The sequence below is a fragment of the Mustela lutreola genome, chromosome 13 (assembly GCF_030435805.1).
Source record: "Mustela lutreola isolate mMusLut2 chromosome 13, mMusLut2.pri, whole genome shotgun sequence".
Lineage (NCBI taxonomy): Eukaryota > Metazoa > Chordata > Mammalia > Carnivora > Mustelidae > Mustela > Mustela lutreola.
The window spans coordinates 39,654,097-39,674,191 of NC_081302.1; the positions used below are offsets into that span (position 1 = coordinate 39,654,097).

At 33.3% G+C, this 20,095-nt stretch overlaps 1 protein-coding gene across 7 annotated transcripts in view; it reads left to right on the forward strand.

Annotated features, from left to right (window-relative positions):
* PCDH9 (protocadherin 9) overlaps window positions 1-20,095 on the forward strand; it is a 902,160-nt gene that overhangs the window by 117,157 nt on the left and 764,908 nt on the right. The window lies entirely within an intron of this gene.

The window sequence follows — 20,095 nt, forward strand, 5'->3', positions numbered from 1 at the left end:
TATGTGTGAATTTCCTGAAATATATTTGCAGGTTAAGACAGGAGTGCCATTAGTTACATAAAATTAATAACATTTTAATAAATGAATGACAACAGCAGCATGGGAGGCTTAATTAGCATAAAGAGTGAAAGTTACATATAAGCCACATTTTTGTAGCTACTATATATCTATAAATATATTTATATATTTACATATTTATAAATTCAATATATATTTACATATAGTTATACATATATATGATTTATAATTATATATTTATTATCTATATGTTACATATTATGTACTTATATATAATATGTAAATACATTAAAATATTATATATTAATAGCTATTTTATAGTGCATAATTAAAGATCAGTAATGTGACAGTGAATTTTAAATTTCTCCCATATTCCTTAAGAGAAAAAAAAAACTGTTTCAAAGTGTTGATAGGAATTTGCAATTTTCATAATGTTGTACTCTTTGGCTGGTATATATTATTTATTCTTTGCAGCAGGCCATACATACATAGTACAATCTAAGAGTTGCTCTTTTGGCCTAGTGCTCCCCTCTCCTGAAATGAAAATGTTTATTTTATGTAAAGCTCTAGTTCCTGGGATCTTTTATCTAAAAGAATAATATGTAAATATCATATATTAAAATCTCAGATGATAATAACTGTATCTAAATTCCACATGTTACTAGACTTATTACTTCTCTTACTCGCTACACTGGGTTTATGCATTTACCTATTAGGCTTGCTTTATCATAAAGGACTGGAAAATATGATAGAGACAAAATTAGAATTTTAACTCCCTTTGTTAAAGAAATAAAGAAATGTTGTTCCGGGAACCCATCTGAAAGAATGGCAAGCCAGATAATGAAAGGGGGATGAGATTCAGTTAGTTCAAATTGTTTATTTATTTAGACAGTCAGCCAGTCAGTAAACATGCATTGAGGAGTCAACTGTGTTCTAAATGCTAGAAATACATTAAGTATTGACTTCATGGAAGAAAGAAAATGAAGCAGAGTAGTAGATAAAAATGGATTGGGTGGCAGTACTTTATTGGGGAGTAATATAAAAATAACCACAGGCCTAGAGTCAGAGAGGTTAAACAGATACATGTATCAATCAAAGCTCAGCCATTTCCTGAATATCTATGTTACTCAGGCTCAGTGAACTTCTCTTTTCTTACCAATATAAGAAGGATCACACCAACCCTGCAAAATTGCCATGAGATTACAAATATTATGTGTATAATGCCTGGTGCACTGAAGGTCTTCATAACTGTAATCATTAAAAACCATATAATGAAAGCCACAAAGATCTCTCATGTGGTTGTTTCTTATCTATAATGTCCCTTCAAATGGCTTTTTTCAAAGGCCTCATAAACTAAATAGGTATTAATATTGAACTTTTAATTCTCATAGTAAACACAGCATAATTATTCCTTGGTCAAGAGTTTTTACTCCCCTAAAAGGATGAAGAGGTGATGGTGACATGCTCATCAGGTATTTTGGGAAATTACTGATCTCAGTGAACCTGGTTCAAATGCATCACTACCAGCTTGCATTTCAGGCGCCACCTGGCTTATCATCTGCACAACAGGCACTATGACATTAAAAGAATCATTTCCATACTTTAATTTTCTGTAAATGAACATTTTTGCACAGTAGTTTTCCATATGAGGAGCTTAAACCTAGATTGAAAGGACTCAAAATGTGTGCTTGCTTAGATGTTGCTTTGTCTATTTACTATTAAATTCTGTTGTGTGCATGTAAAGCCTCTTCCACTAAATTGTCAAGCCTTTGAGATCAAGGACTCATCTATGTCTTTAAAATAGTATGGAAATGTAGTACACAAAGTAAGTGTTGTGTACATAGTTAGGGTCACTTGTTCTGGTTAAATGTAATTATATTATATGATGCACTTCAAGAGGCATGTTGTCATTTCACTAGGGATTCATCACAAGCTTTGATTTTTCATTTTATAAATAAGAAATCAAAGCTTCAACATGCAAAATAGCCTGTCCTGAAACCAAACAGTGGAGTCTGAAACAGTTTTTTCTCATTATCCCAAAGAACTATTTTGATCTAAAATAAAATATTTCACTATTTCTAGAAGAACCTGAAAATCAGTTTAGCCTTATGGGAGGATGAGTTTTGAAACAATACTTATGTTATTATGATACTAAATATCAGGATTTTCTAGAGACTTTTATTCAAATGGGTAGTACAAATATTGATTGTGGGTTAGAAAGTATTAGGCACAAATTTTAGAGACCCTTTTAAAGAATCAGTAATGAAGGTTTATGTATACTTATGAATAGGGAAGATGTCCAGACTATAAGCATACCAATTAAAGAGAGATGTATTTGAAAAATGAAATATGCCAAACTACATGATTAGGCTACATTATTGGCTTACTTAGAAAAATGAATTTGATCATTTTCATAACACACAACTACCTAAATCCCATTGGCAAAATAGAACTTCAAAATAAATCAAGATTATAGCTGGTAAAATGTTAGGCATGGATTTAAAGTAGGAAGAGGGTGAGGAAGTGAGGAGAAAAGAGAAAAAGTGACAAAATCAGAGAAACCTTCTTTCAGTAAGTCAGAGATCACCTTTATTTTTTCTTCTGAGACATGATTAATCTCCAATACCTCTTTAAAATTTCAGATGTGTGAGACTGTAGTTGCTTAGGTATTATTATAAGAAAATTTTAAAAAATGTACATATTTTTCAATTTAATTTGCATAGATGTTTTCTTGACACAAGACTGGGGCCACTTATCTCATTTCAAATAAGTCACATGACTTCGACTAACATTAACTGACTATGACATGGCAATGGTATTGAACCAAACTGCTAAAATTATGCAAAAAATTTTGGTGACCTGATTAAAAGTTTTGTGTGTCCATACTGCAGTGTTATTCTTTATGAATTATTAAAATGAGAAACGGTACATATTTCCTCAAATACACATTCACTACTATAAAATTGATATGCTAATTCAAATTTATTAAAATGTTCACCTAGTCTCTACCCAGTTATTTAATATAATGCCCAGTTTAATTAAAATTGTGTATTTGATAAAGAAATGGTGATTTTCATGTTTGTATATACAAATATAATCAGCCCCTGCTGTATCCTTGTATATTCTCTATTCCTGCAATAAATGTTATATTAGGCTACATGCTGCATGTTAGAAATGGTACAAATGGAGATGTGTTCTTCCTGTAAACTAGGAATTTTTTATCGTCCTGAAGTGGGATTTTTCTACCCTGAAATTGACAAAATAAGTTGCTTATCACTTTGGCATGATTGTCTTTTTTGGCACATCTGCCTCATTCCCACCGTCACAATGTAAAACATGATCCATTGTTTACTATGAATAATCTTTGGTTTCACATAATTATGCTATCAGCTTACTAGTAAGTAATTTGTATATATCATTTAATTATTTTGAAAGAAAATATGCTGAATCTGAACTGCATTAACCTTCACTTACCATATTAAAATTAGAACTATAATATGGCCAAATTAACTTTCATAGTAAAATATGAAATAATCACAACCGATGATTAACCTGCTACTTTTCACTTAAAGATGATAGAAACCTTGGTTACATTAAGTACAAAGCAAGTCCAGAAATATAATTAATGTTTTAGTATATGTGCTGCCGAAGCGAGCACTATAGTTAATGTTTTAAGATAACTTTGATGATCTTACATTTATCTCGTATTTTATATAAAATACTCTTCTAAAATAAAGCACTTAAAATATCTAACACCCAGTAAGTACTTAACATATATATGTTGGATGAGTGAAAAAATGGATAAAAAGCAATTGCATGTAAAGGGCCCCCAAGTTCTCATAAATTATCCAATTTAATCCTCACAGTGACTCTGACATAAGAAAGGGTACTTTTATTGACTGTCTTCTGCATGTGAGGCACTTTATATACTTAATCTTCCTTAATTTTAACAGCATTATCTTCAATTTACTCATAAAGAAACAGATTTGAAAAACTGAGTGATTTGGTCAATGACATCATTATCTTAGTGGTCAAGTGAATATCAATGCAAGTTCTAGCTGACTCAGAATCCATCAAAATTTCTTTCCTTATACCACAAACCACTGTGTATACTAAACATATATTTTGAGATTGTCAAATTTAGTAATGGATAGAATTACATGTTATGTATCTGATACACTAAATATATTTATCTTGGAGCTATTAGTATATTTTATATTTAAGCAGTTATGAAAATACAAGCTTTAGAGCTTAATAAATATTATTCAATCATGTATAAATTTAATGACAGAAAAGAAAATGAAAAGAGCTCATTTTGAAAAGAGAGAAGATGGGGCACCTGGGTGGCCCTGTGGTTAAGTGTCTGCCTTCGGCTCAGGTCATGATCCCAGGGTAATGGGATAGAGCCCCACTTCCAGCTCCTGGCTCAGCAATAAGCCTGCTTCTCCCTCTCCCTCTGCCTGTGCTCCCCACCTCTCTGTCAAATAAATAAATACAATTTAAAAAAAAATAAAAAGAAGAAACAAAAATCAAAAAAGTAGATTTTCTCTCTTAGTTTTCGATGATACCATACCATTCCTCTTGTCACTCATTTTATTTTTATTATTTATTTATTTATTTATTTATTTATTTATTTATTTTTGAGAGAGAAAGAGTGAGAGCACATGAGCTGGGGTGGGGGGTGGGGGGGGAGTTGGGAGGTGTGGGCAGAGGAAGAGAAAGAGAATCTCAAGCAGGCGCCTCACTCAGCCCAGAGCCCTACCCAGGGCTCTTTCTCATGACCCTGAGATCATGACCTGTACTGAAATCAAGAGTTGGACACTTAACAAATTGAGCCACCCAGGTGCTCTGTCACTCATCTTCTGAGGAGGCTGCTTTTATTCTATAAAATTAGATCATTTCTGAATATACATCAAAAAATCATAATGTCTTTCAAATTTTTATTAAAAAATACACTTTTTTTCAAAGATAGGCAAGTTTCATAATAGTTAATTCGTGTGCTCACTTCATCTCCTGGTACACAGAAAATTCACAGCTAGAATTATTTATTTCAGCACTTTCCTGTCAATGACCCATTCTTTTCCAGTAATCTAGCATGCAGTTCTCAAGGCCTGTAGCCAAAGAATAGGGTGTTTTATGGTCTCAAAGAAAGTGTTCTGTTTCTTGTGTTGTATTTCCAAAATTTAAAATTCCTTTGCCCAATAGTATTATTGTAATATACTAAGTTACTGAGAGATGAAGGAAGATTTTTCCTTTTACCTGATTTTTTTCTTTGAACAAAAGATAATACAATCCTCTGTATTTTTCTTTTTTTGCCAAAAAGTGTAGGCAGTTACACATCATCTTCTTTCCCAATCAGGTGGTGACCCAACTAGAGAAAAGAGATAGAAAACACTGAATGAATGGAACAGCAACTCATGGAGAACATTAGGAGAAGGAAAGGGAAAAGGAAGGGTGGGATATTAGAGGGGGAGATGAACCATGAGAGACTATGGACTCCAGAAACCAAACTGAGGGTTTTAGAGGGGAGGTGGTTGGGGGACGGGTTATCCCAATGATGGGTGTTAAGGAGGGCACATATTGCATGGAGAACTGAGTATTATACACAAATAATGAATTATGGAGCACTACATCAAGAACTACTGATGTACTGTACGGTGACTAACATAATTAAAAAAAAACTGTATTCAGTCATATCATTGAAAAAAATTCTCTTATGGAAAGGGGGATATTCTAAAGGTAAAAAACATTTCATTGCATGAGCAGGTATGATTTATATGTTTAGTAATCCAAAGGGATCATTTGTAAAGTGTCATGCTAAGCACATTTGCAACCAGTTTAAATTCTATATTTTAATTGGGAAGGAGGATGGCCCCAAAGGGATGTGGAGGAAATGTGAAAACAGCCCCTGTTATTGATATATATAGTCTGACACTGCTCTAAATGTCTAACAGCCCTTTAAAAATTCCATGTGAGTTTATTATTTTTCCATACAATTCTGAAACATCTGAGTTTCCAGCAGTGCGATGCATAAACAGGCTAGTTTGAAGTAATAAAGATATACATTTCTGTAAACCTCACAGTAAAACCTAGCCTAAATTCAACATGATAGTTCTAAACTTCAGGACTCAGATTTTAGATGAGGTACTATCCGTTGCTTCTTCACATGAACTTCATGCCATGCTTTTCAACAGATAATCTAGAGGGAAACACACAGCTTTTTAAGAGCTAATATAGAGGGGAACACAAAGCTTAAAATGTTTCTGCATTTCATAACATTTGATAGCAAGGTCTAAATTGAATATCTCATATGCAAACTATGTATTATTCAAGTGTATTTGATTATCTTGAAATGTCTCATGCAACAGTCTTAAGATCACTAAACTCTAACCACACCATCACTACTGTAATTTGATGTCAGTTGGCCTCTTTGCAACTAGAGTCGATGTATTTCATTTAGCCCTGCACATAACCATCAAATTGACTGTGTGAATTCCCTGCTTAAAGAACTTCAATGGCTCCCCACTGCCTATTCAATGACAGAAATTCCTTAGTCAGGCATTCAAGTCCCTGTGCAATCCACCAGTCTCCTGTGTTTTCTATGAGTGCAAGCTAAATTATCTTCTATGAGTACAAACTAAATTATCCTGTTTCTTGTCCATCATGAATCATTTCTGCTTCAACATAATTTAAAATATTTCCTCTGGCTGTCTAAGTAATACACATTTATTGTAGATTAGAAAAATAGAGAAAAGGAAGAAAAAAAAGAAAACCACTTGTCCTGCTGTTTGAAGAAAATCAAAATTAATTGCTAATATTGTTAGCAAGTTTGAAATTATATTGAATTTAGAGGTTTGCAATACTTCTCTTAAATAGTTTTCCTTTTTCTAAAATTTTATAATAAATATATTTTTGTAAGCATCTTTAATATACTTGTGTAAATAAATTCTTGAAAGTGGGATTACTGAATTATAAGGTAAAAAGATTTGAAAGCTTTTCAGTTTTTATCAGCACCTCTGCCTGCAAAGCTATCAGTGATTAGCCTCTCAGGAGGCAAGGGTCTGGTGTTCATTTTTCCCCTCACATATGTGTATTTAAGGGCTTAAACTTTTGAGTATTTTTTCATGGATGTCATCATTTTCCCAGTACTATTATTGTATTTTTATTGATTTTAAAGATCTAAATATATGTGTAACACTTGTCATATATCGTGACATTTTCCCCAGTTTTTAACTTAAATTCTACTACATTTTATAAGCACTCAAAACTATTTGTATAGTGGAGATTTTTTTCTTTTATGGTTGTTTCCTTTGCCATAATGGTTAGAGAATATTTTAGGAAAATCCTTACCTATATTTTTACATATATATTTTAGTAAGTATCAAAGTGTTATTGCCCTGCTCTTTAGGGGCCATGTTTTGGCATGTGATGAGAGGCAGAAATATAACATTGACTTTCAAACAAATTTATCAATTGCCCAGTCACTATGTATTTAATAAACTAATAGTTTTCATTGTCAATTAATTATGAACTAAATTCATGCATATACTAGTCTGTTTCTCATATTTTTATTTCTCACTTTCATCTGGCAAGTATTCTTTCAGGAGTACAGTTGATTTATCATACATTTTATGTCCATTAGTTCAAGTCTAATCACTATTTCTTTGCATCTCTCTCCTATGGAAAGTAAAGCCTGAATGTGTTTTTTGTTAACTTTGAGAGGTATGAAGGATAAATAAAGATGGTAAGTAGTTTTAGGCTTTTTCTTTTTTTAACAGTATTTCATTTCTTTAGACCTTTGACTTCGTTGTCTTATATGTAAAAACACAGATGTTAGCGCACACTGCTAGATAATAGTATTTTTTAATGCCAGTGTTTTACACTTGTGTATCATTCCATGTTCAGAATCTTTCACTTGTAGGTGTAGTTTGACTACTTTACAGATGACATCATTGATGGTCAGAAGGATCTTAAGATTGCAAAATCCAACGAAACTCATGAAGGAGCCCTTGTTTTGCCTGGGTACCAAGTCTTCACTACTCTGGGTCACAAACAGCTAAGGTCATGCACCTGAAGTCCAATTCTAACAGTTTCACTATGGCACGGTGCAGTCCCTTATGTCTTTCACATCTGGTACATTTTAACTTAAGCTCTGGAAGACTTAAATTATTTGATCTTTTAATGTAGGAGGGTGACTTTTGAAAAAAGGACCTCTCTGCCCTTTTATGATAGAGAAGTCTTATTAAAAGGGACATAAATATCATGGCTACTACGGAAAGAAACATTCTCACATAGACTCAGTATTGGGACTGAGATACAATGGAAATATGGAAATGTGTGATTATTTCACAGCATTGGTATTCCATTGAGACATTCCAATCCATTCCATAACAAGCTTTGGTATTTCTTCTTTTTAACAGTCTTGGTTATCCATTGTTTGCTTTTATTCTTTTTATTACCTTTTTTTCCCTTCACTGCCACTCACTGATGTTTTGAAGACTTTTTTTTCATTGTGTTATGTTAGTCACCATACAGTACATCATTAATTTTGATGTAGTGCTCCATGATTCACTGTTTGTGTGTAACACCCAGTGCTCCTTGCAATCTGTGCCCTCCTTAATACCCATCACCAGGCTCACCCATCCCCCCCCCATCGCCCTCCCTTCTAAATCCTTCAGTTTGTTTCTCAGGGTCCAAAGTCTCTCATGGTTCATCTTCCACTCCAATGCCGCCTTCACTTTTCCCTTTTCCTAATGTCCTCCATGCTATTCCTTATGTTCCTAAGGAACTCTATTTGACTCATTTCACTCAGCATAATCTCCTCCATTCCCATCCTTGTTGATGCAAAAGTTGGGTCTTCATCCTTCAAAAGAAGACTTGTGTCATACCTGAAAGGGGTGTAACATAAACCTAGACTTAAAAACTAATAGATTATTCTCTCTGGGGTTAAAATGCTTATTGAATGATATACACAAAAATGTTATTTGGGATGTGTGCATCAATATAAAAAACAAAGGAAAATTCCTTACTGTATTTTGGAGTTACATTATTATACATGGCTGATATTTTCAATTTTGTGGATACACTTATAGGTACATATGTATTTCAATATTTATAAAAATAGTATATGCTATACACATATATACATGGTATATACATGTATGCACATGTATATACACACATGTATTTAGAGGATATTAAAGGGGTGGTACCGATTTATATCCTACTTCATTGGCAACCTACTTTTTCTTTCTTTTTCTAAGATTTTATTTATTTATTTGAGAGAAAGAGACAGAGACAGCACAAGGAGAGGGAGGGTGGAGGGGGAGGGAGAAACAGACTCCCCCCAAGCCCGGAGCCCAACTCGGGCCTCTATCCTAGGACCCTGAGATCATGATTTGAGTGGAAGTCAGATGTTTAACTGACTGAGTCACCCAGGCACCCTGCTTTTTTAAAATTTCTTAAAGAAACCCTATTTTTTTTTAAAGAAATTGCTTTTACATTGGGTTTTAAATCCCAGAGTGTTTTCTATTCACACATATAATATACTCCCTTTACTTCTTTTTTCCCACCTGTATAGAAGCTGATTCAGTGAGTGATGATTAAGTGGCAGTATACATCACAATTACAGTTTTTGTTCTTGCTTCTAACCAGATTGCATTTAAAGCATTTTCTTTCTGAAAGCTTGAGTGAAAAGGTAGGAGTTAGTGTTGGATATTGTGTTTTACATGAAAAATTTCCATTGGTGGGTAGCAGTGGGATGGGTTAAGGGTAAGGAATAGCATGGCTCTGGGGAACTGACAAGACACTTGATAGTAATGGTTCTGCTTTCTACAGATAGACAGTGCTTTTCCAGTCTGATGGGCATGGTTAAGCACCTGCTGACATCCTTCAGGCGTAAATCAGAGATTCTCTGCGCGAGGTACTTGGCACTCCAGAGAAATGTACCCATTCTGTGAGTGATTACATTACTTTCTCAGAATTTTCCCTCTTAGCTCTCTTTCTGTACTTTTTAATGTGCTAACTTCTTTAGAGGACTTTTTCCTACAGATATCCCATAACCAGCCTAAAGTATAGATATTCAAGCTCAGCTAAATAGGTTGAGAAGGAGTAAATTGTTTAGAGGAATTTGTAAGCAACCAGGCAAAGAAGGTAGTTCTTAAAGTATCTGCTGATATTAGAAGACAATAAGAAAATGAGTGAGAAAAGACCGTGACAGATATCTCTGAAGTAGAAAAAGCAACTTTCTGAAACAATTTTTGGTAAAACTGAGCTAAGATAGAAACTGCAATGATTACTTTTTTGGTACTTATTTCTATAGTTTCTTGGTATTAATTCTTACATTAAATTAATACCATTCCTTAAATGCATACATAAGATTCAAGATAGAAATATTTCCTGTGTTTCAGCAGGCTTTACTTTTATAAAGATAGTATGAATCAAGACAGAAATATCTCTATGGGTTGTGTTTGACCTACACATTTAAGGGTAAGTTATTTTGTGCTCTCCAAGTATTTTTGCATTTCAATTAAACAAAATAATACATATAAAACAGTCCCTGGTACATACTGAGTACTCAGTAAATTAGCTCATTATTATTTTTATTTTTACTAAGGGTCTATTATTTCTTGATAATATAACAAGGATTAAAAGAAGCCAATAAAGTTATAATTTAATTAATTAATACGTTACAGGTTAGCTGACCTAAAATGCACTGGTGACTTAAGCAATGTCAGGTTCTTTAGGGACTGTGAAGTGGGAGCATTAATGAAGATGTCAACCACTTCAGAGGCAAGGGCAAAAAGCCACAGACTTAGTGACATATCTACTCTAATGTTTTCTTTTATTTTCTTTTAAATGTAGTTCAATGATTTAAAATCACTAGGAAGAGTGTGTTTGAACTTCTAGAGATGTGTAATAGATGTTACACAGTGCCATGGAGCACAGGGACCCATTATTATATTTCATTGTCTCTTTTATTACCTGAGGGTAAGTGCAGGCAATAGAACAAGGTGTCAAACTTACTTTTAACCTTTGCTAGAGGAAGAAGTTAGATGAAGGGTTGAAAGGTATTTCTAAGTTATTATCCTTAGAGACACCTCACTTGCTGTCCCTTTGCAGCTACTGAGCATGAATGTTCTCCAGTCTGTATGTCAGCCCCTCATATCAAGTTGTACTTAGTCCTGTTGTGTTCTCCACGGGGCCATTCACCCGAGCGCCTCTGCTTCATCTAATGCATTGTAGATGAGTTAGCTTTTCCCACTGTGCAGTCTAGTTGAATGAATTGTACTGAACAACACAATAAACTCCCTTTCTGAATATGTAGAAAAAGTTACATTTTTACATCATTTCATTGAGGACATTCTGGATAAAATGTTAAATTGACTGACTGTAGTACATTCCCTTAAGCTATATGGTGAGATAATAAAAAGTTAATATTGGAAGTCCTTGATATTTACCTCATTTATTTTAACTTTTACAAATTTAACAAAGATTCTTAAAAGCCTGTTGACTTGTGACTTAAACGGATGGTTTCACATGGGCCACATTAGGAATCAGATTCGCAAGATACATAAAAGGATGTAGAGAATATGACCATTTAGATATGCCAAGTCAGACCTATTCAGCAAGTTCTCAGATCGTCTTTCCTGTGACCAAAAAAAAAAAAAAAAACAGGAAAACTAAAGCATCAAACTATATCTGACAGATGGCAGATACCATATTCACAGCATTTCTAGGTTTATGTAAGTTAATTTTAACCCTTGACAACTTTGTTGTTGTTCAGCTGACTTTCAGGATTTGAGTGAGAGAATAATGATGTTATGAATCCACAGATTTTCATGTAAAACTCTAGATTCCGAGGACCCAACTTCGGAACATCATTTGCAAAGGATTAACTGGCATGACACAATTAGGGTAAATGCTTTGTGATTTATCCAATATCTGCCTAACTTCTAGAAAAAAACTGGAAAAACTAGTTTACTCACCATCACTCACTTTCTAAATTAGGAATCAGCTTTCCTTTTGTGTTTCATTGCTGTTTTATTTTTGGCATTTTAACTTTATTATTTATTTTGGTTTATGGATATTTTAACCAACCTTTCCTATCACCACCAATAATAAATCTACTTCATCAAGTAAGAGCAGATTGTGGGAATACAAATTTTCTCTATCTCATTGCCATTCTTGTTTGTATTACTCTTTTTAAATTCATTTTTTTCTAGTACTTTTGGCATAAGGTAGCTAGGCAAACCATAAAGCTTAAAGGAAATTTAAAGAAATTTAATTAGAAACAGGATTTAGACAAAGAATTTAAAAATAATTGTGCACAATAAAATGCATTGTTTATAATAAGATATAAGGAAAAAGGCACTACATTTAGAAGACTTTGAAAAAGCCCATCTTTAATAAAATGATACTAGATTTTTTATTTCACTTAATTTTAATAGGCATTTCCCCTAAGCATTTAAACTTTCTTTAAAGTTATATTATGCTTAGATGTATAGAATTACAGGGCTGGGCAATGCTTCAGAGTTCACTTAGTCCTATTACTTAACAGATACAAATGCTTACAGAATGTCATGATTTAGAGATGATATAAGTATTCTGACATTCTGCAAAGTTAATATTTATGTATTGCATACTATCCTATAGCTCTATTTGTTTGTTTTTTTTTTCCAGTCATTTGTTCCTCCCGTGTCTTTTGTTTTTCTTGTTGCTGCTGCTATCCATATTGTTTTTAGTCTTGCCAATAATACTGATTTTAGTTTCTCAGTGATATTCTTCATGATCAAAAATTAACTGTTGTGTGAGTGCCCTGTGTCTATGTGCTTGTGAGTGTGTGTGTGTGTGTGTGTGATTAATTTAATCTGCAAGAGTGGTTTTTGAACTGCTTAACCTTCTGCAATGTTTTTTAAAAATATTTTTTATTCATAAATGTGGATAACACTTAATTTCACAAGGATGTTGTCTCGAGCAGCTAATTAAAAACTACTTAGCACATTTATAATAAGTAATCTGAAGTTCTTATCTGATCATGTTTCCCCACAACAGTGAACTGTTTAGCTCTCAATTGGTTGTGTTCCTTATTTTTTTATCACTTCTGGGTGTGTAGTTCTTCTTTATATCAAGAATGTATAAATCCTTTTTACCCCCATAAATTCGCTTTAAGGAGGGTCCCAGGATGCTAAAATTAAAAAAAAAAAAAAAATTTCATTTACTGGACAGAGTAACCATAGATCAAATGATCATGAGAGCAGAAAATTCACTTACTGGTATATTTTAAAAGCTTTTTACAAAACTCCTGTCCTAAAAGGCCCAGTTACTATTTTAGTATAATGGTATAATGAATCCCTTTTTTTTCCTAGTAATAAATAGCTTAGCAACTTTTTTATCCAAAAATCCTATTGTCTTACTGTGTATTATATTTGATAGATTTATTTTCAAATTGGTTCCGAAGAATAGAGATCATTTATTTTGTAATGCAGGTAAAATGCTTAAATTAAAAAAAAAAAGAAAAAGAAATTAACAGGATAACTTGTAGTTAAATCTGCAGTTATATTTTGAAAATATTTTAAACTTCTTAAAATGTTGTTTTAAACTCTGCCAGTCACACATTTGATAATGAAAGCAAGGTATAGAAAAATTATCATTTTAATTTTACATGGTTTTTAAAAATAGACTTTATTTTTCAGAGAGTTGTTTTAGGTTTATAGCAAAATTCAGCAACAAGTACAGAGTTCCCATAGAACCCCCATGTCCACACACACAGTCTCCCTAGTCTACCCTGAACCAGTTTTACATACTTTCTACATTGACTTTGAAAAGAGAAAGAAAACAGAGATGGATAAATAATGCATCAACACAAAATCCATAGCACTACTGTCAAATGTGGGCCCTATCATCATATTCTGTGGTTATCTTGAGCCAGTTGTGCGAAAGAGAACCTCTGATAAGAGCAGTTAAAGAGGTGTGAAAAGCATCTAAAAATGGTCTTTTAGCCAACCTCATGTAATTGGAATTCTGTTACTTGAGTTGCTGAGGATTCTTGTGCTATTGCTGAGAACTATATCCGTCCAGTGGAAAACTACAGAAAGATAAATTTAGTTTGTCTATCTCTTAGTTGGTACAATGAAAATATATTCTAGAGAGACAAGATTTAAATAAAATGAATATTTTTTGAAACAAACTCTTCTGAATCTAGGAAATAGAATATTTTTGAAATGAATCGCATCAATTTTATGGGTTATGGTTTTGTCATGGTACTCTATGATAATTTAAGTTAAAACAGTGACAGCAATTCTGTCAACTGATAAAGAAAATAGAATATAGGAAACATTCCCTCAAACACACATACAAACATATACCATTTATCGTGTATTACCTCTTTATTAATGGCTCCCCAATGTAGGTATTAAGTAAATGTGGTTTTTTTTCCCCCCAAAATAGGTTAAAACCTGTTTCATTTCTTATGAAAAAGTTATTCTTTGTCAAACATTAACTATGTTTCTGCAAAAAGAAACATTAACTATTAGGTGCTAGCTTTTTTTTACCAAGATAATGTGCATAATTTTAAAAGTTAGCGTCCTTTTTCCTTACTGGCCTGAGTACAGCTTCAGCTTTGGCTTAAGAGAATCAGATTTGCCTTTCAGTGGAAGGTATTTAGTTTCTATTTAATTGTGGCTTTTTTGTGAGGATAATGATTCTAACGGCAGTTATTTGGACCAGGTGTTGTTATATAACAAACCCAACAGTTCATGATAAATAGGGTATTGTCTGAGATCTTGTTTTAGATTCATTTAGCCAGGGAAAGGAACTAATCATTTCTTTGGTAAGAAAAACTCAGTAGGTGACAAGTACTATGATAGGTACTTTATATACATTATCTGATTTAATCTTCACAACAAGGAGTCCATTAAAGTGAAGGAGAGAGCAGAAAGCTAACAAAGCTTCTAAAGTCACATAGCTATGAATGACAAAGGTAGAATTTAGTGAAATGTATTTGTCCTGATGACTAATATGATAATGTTTCATTCTGGTTAAATATGTAGCCTCTCTTGTCTATTAACAGAGGCTGCCATCCTGAGCTGCACTTTCTCACATTGTTCTTCTTTACTCTGATTTACCCCACATGTGCATAAGGACTGACCTTGAGGGTCTTAAATGCATTACCTTTTTAAAAATAGAACATTTAAAACCTTTTCTGAATTTTCTAATAATTTTAAGTAATCTATGACTTTGAAGTAATAATCAAGAAGCACCTTGGGTCCAAGTCGAAACTGCAATAATTCACATGCAATCCAAGTGAATTCTATACCACAGTACAGTTTTTAAAGAAAGTCTGAAATACTTCTTGGACACAGCTATATTCCATGCTGTCTGAGTAATTGGAATGCAAGTAACACCCGATTGAATAACACAGTAGCCAAAGACTAATGCCTACTTCTGTGCTATTCATGCTTCAGTGAAGGTGGTAAAAATGAACAAAACGATTTGAAAGAATATTTGTCTTTTGGAAAAAAAAAAACACTCTCAAGATTTTAAATCAAAATATATGTGATGGGGGTGGGGGCAAATGTTACATAGTTTTCCCATCAGCTGAGGGAGACAACTTGATTTTCAACTAAGGGCTGCTTTTTGGTTCTTAAAATATTCTTCACTGATTTTAGTCTGAGATTTGGGCCAAATTCTGGGCTGAGAAGACAAACTGGTTAGACATCTGAAGGGAGGGGTGCCTGGATGGCTCAATCAGTTAAATGTCTTCAACGCAGGTCATGACTGCGGGCTCCTGGCTCAGCGGAAGTCTGCTTCTACCTCTGCACCTTCCCCCCAACCCCCACTCATACTCTCTCTCTCTCTCAAAAAGAAAAAAAAAAAAAAAAAAACTTAAAAAACAAAACAAAAACACCTGAAGAGAATGGACCACTTTTAGTTGGAAGGCAGTAATGGTAAATGGTTGGATTTCCCCAAGAATGAAATTCAGAAAATTCGTAGGATTTGGAAATTGTATAGAAGAGATTCATGAATCAAAGTACTGGTTTGGCATTATTTTAAAGAGAGAGAGAGAGAGAGAGAGAAAACTTATGTCTGTTTATTAAGTGTGTTTATGCAGAAAACAAAACAAAACAAAACAAAGCAGGAATGTCTGAGGTCTTTTTTGTAGGCAACGCAGCAATGCCAGATAGGTTGTATCTTGGTATTCTTATGTCACCTTATCACTTTGAGCAATTTTACTTAATCTTATTTCCATCATCTATAAAGTAAAGAAACACAGAAGAGGAATCAGAGTTAAATGCTACAAAATATCTAGAGCATAAAAGACACTGAATGCCTTAAAAAAAAAAAAAAAAAGACATTGAATGCCTTCCACAAATGTCAGTTTCATTCTTTCCTCCCCATTTTAACCTTAACCATTAGCCTAGGAGTGGAAATGACGACACCAACAAGAAGGGTTTTGTAAAGTTTGCTAAGTTACAGGAATGGGAAATTAAAAAAATGAGAACTAGATAGTAGAATGATTGAAATACCTTTTCACTAAGAGTTCTCACTGTCCATGATTTGAATTCATTCCCATCACTACTATAGATATTCCTTAGGAATGTCCTGTTCTGCTCCTGAATATCCAGAAGTTCTAACCTTGTCTGGGAGTATATTTCCTATGACTTAACATCACAGCCAAAAATTAAAGGAGTATAAGGATTTTCAATTATATAAATAAATGTATTGTTGTAGTCAACAGGAGTCCTTGGAGTAGAAGAGGAACTAGAAAATGGAACAAGAAAATTCTTGTCAAATCTACCAAATCTACCCATTGCATATCTGGTACCTTTTCTACCACCTCATCTTCTAGATTCCCTAAAACTAGAAAGTGAATTTACTAAGATAAATTGCATTAATAATATTGGAACTATATTGTAATGTCATTTAATGGCAATGACATCTAAAGCCCCATTCATAATTCCCTTGTCTGTAACTGTATCCACCTTACAGGACAATATTGACTACAGGGGCTGAAATCCCTGCAAATCTGCTGTTTTGAAATAGGTATATTAGTCTCCTCATGACAAAAAATAAGCAAGAGGTGACTTTCAGAAAAATGATTACCATACCTGTACCTGAAGTGTTATTCTGAGGTATTCTGGTTTTGGTTCAGAGCCCTGAAAGTATAGTTGATACTTTTGCTCTTTTATTTATTTATTTTTTTAAGTATTTTGTTTATTTATTTTTGTCAGAGAGAGAGCGAGCGGGGGGAACAGGAGGCAGAAGGAAAAGCAGGCTCCCTGCTGAACAAGGAACCCGATATGGGACTTGACCCCAGGACCCTGAGATCATGACCTGAGACAAAGGCAGATGCTTAACCAACTGAGCCACCAAGGCACCCCTACTTTTGCTCTCTTAAAGACAAATTAGTCAAATCTTATTTTTCACTAATAAACTAAATTTCCCTAATAGCTACTTCTTTGGGTTTCAAATGGTAACAAGTTCTCTTTCAGGGGTCAAAACATGCCTAGCTCAGATCGTCAATGGTGTGTTACCAAATTGTGTAATTACTTAATTTTGAAGTTACTATAGATGTTATCTCCCTTTACCTAGTGGTCTAGTAATCTACCATCACTAAATAACTGAAATTCTAGTCAGTAAGTGAATCTAATAGCTGGTTGGGCTCCAGAAATGCTGAAGGCAATATAAGAAACTCATTCACTTTGCCCACATTATTATTTTTCTGTAAGAAACTTAATGATGTTATAAAACTGAACATTACAGTTGGGGAGTAAAAGCTCAGGCTTCTCAGGATGTTTCTCATTGTGCTTTTTATGGGAAATAAAATGAAGTAACATAGGGGAGAAATCATGTGGTTTAGTGCTACTGAGATGACAACTTTAGCAAACAAGGTATGCTACCATCAAGGAAGGCTGGAAAGGCATTAGGCATTATAACTGTCTCTTTAGTTGGGGGCATAAACTATGTGGAAGGAGTTACGGCAATGGCAGTAGTTCAAATCTCTGTGGGCCCTTAAATATGAGATTTTTTGCTTTTTTCCCTTAGGTTTTTATTTGGATTCTAACAGCTAAACATACATCCAGGTACATTGTTATTGAGTCACTTTCTTTACAACTCGGTACAGGTTTAATGAAGAAATTAATAATAAGCCATATTATTGAGGTTTTGACTTTGCTACAGATTGAGTACTATTAATCCATAGAGGAAAAACCAAAATACGTAAAATAAAAATATGCCAGTAAAAACTGGGATCACTTTCCATGTATGTTTCATAAGTTAGATATAGAATAGATCTTTGATGTGAATATTAAGAAACAGAAAATAAAATAAGAACCACCCAGGCAAGTGGATAAAGGGCTTTTTGTTACCTTGAAAATAAGATCAGAATGAAAATAAGTTTACTTGAAACTGATAATTTCAGCATAGATCTCTGAAACCGTTTTTGACATACACTCAAAATCCTAAATCTTGTTTCTGTGTTTTAGATTTAAGTAAAACATATTCCCTTTAAAAGATTACATTATATCTCAGAAAATAATTATAAAACAATTTGAAAAAGCATGAAAGTCAATAAAAATAAATAATACATAAAGCCATTTTACTGGAAATGAAAGCACATGATTATTTTTATTTATCATGAGTCACTAGTTTACTGATTTTCTAAGTGATATCAGGAAAAAAAAATAATATGGTGTCTCTGACGTACCACAGGCAACATTAACAGCAAATGTCCCCCACAGTTTGAACTAAGCCAGAGAGATAGACTACTGATTTTTACATGTTTTGTAAGTTTAATGTTTATATGTGTATTAGTATCTTCATTATGCAAATGAAGCAATAAAGGGTAGAGCAGGATCGGCTGTGAGTGACATCAAAGGCAATGATCTCACAGCAACACTACCGTGTGTCCTTGTAGGAGATTCTGAAAGCACAATTGTATTGGTTATAAAAGTAAACAAAGGATGTTTGCATGCCCATCTATATGTGATATAAAAGTAAGATTTCTAACACACAGAAAAGATAATCATGGTGTAATGAACAGCAGTGGGATTTTGATTCATAACCCCTGTATTCAGAATACTTCCCTTCAGGCTGTGAGTCTCAGTTTTCTCATCTGTAAAGAGAAGTGTTCATATCACCTTCTGGTTGATCCATCATAGTCATATAAGATGCTGTACATGTTTTGTCAATTAAAGAGCACATGCAGATGCTGATTTCTTAGTATCACAACTATTAATTACCCTAGCAAAGTAGAAATCAGGAAGCAATTTTTTTAAAAAAGTGCTCCAACCCTGCTGTCCAAACTCCAGTCTATAGTCATTCTATTTATGAAATTGTTTATTTGAATGATTGAAATGTAGAACATTTGTCTCTAATATCTGAAGAACGTTGGAAGATTAAACATATGACAAACTAAAATGAATATGAAGAAATTCGAAAGTTGTGGCTTCCATCACAGATTCTTGGGCATGTAAGCTAAAATCCGAATGTACCAGTAAGAGAAAGACACTGACAGCAAATCCTACAAATCATGGCAATCCTCATATTCAATGAAACATGATCATATTTGTAGTTGGAGTTTTATAAACTTTGGCTTTTGTAACTTCGAACAGTGTAGATTTAAATTGGCAAAATCTACACCATATTAGCTTCATCTCTTACATTTTTCATGAAGGTTTTTGTGTAGATAAAACATAGATTTTGTTTTGAATTTGTTTTATGTACTTTTATAATATTTAAGTCATTTAAATAAAGAACATATGTGATTTTAAATTTCACTGCACTGAAGGGATGCAGAATTTATTTAAATTAATACTTGAGTTCAAACATGTTATGAATTTACAAATTCACTGGAGGAGGAACAAAGTGAAACACTGTAGAAAGCATTCAAAGGAGAAAGAAGTTGAAATTGAGTCATTTTATATCCACTGTCACATATAACATCAAGGACTGAGGAAAAGTACAATGAAGTTCTAAAAGTGATAACATACTTTTAGATCTACAGTCTCTCTAATGTTCAGGAAAAATAATTTCAGAGAAGATTATAGAATTACTTTATGTGAACACTGGTTCTACC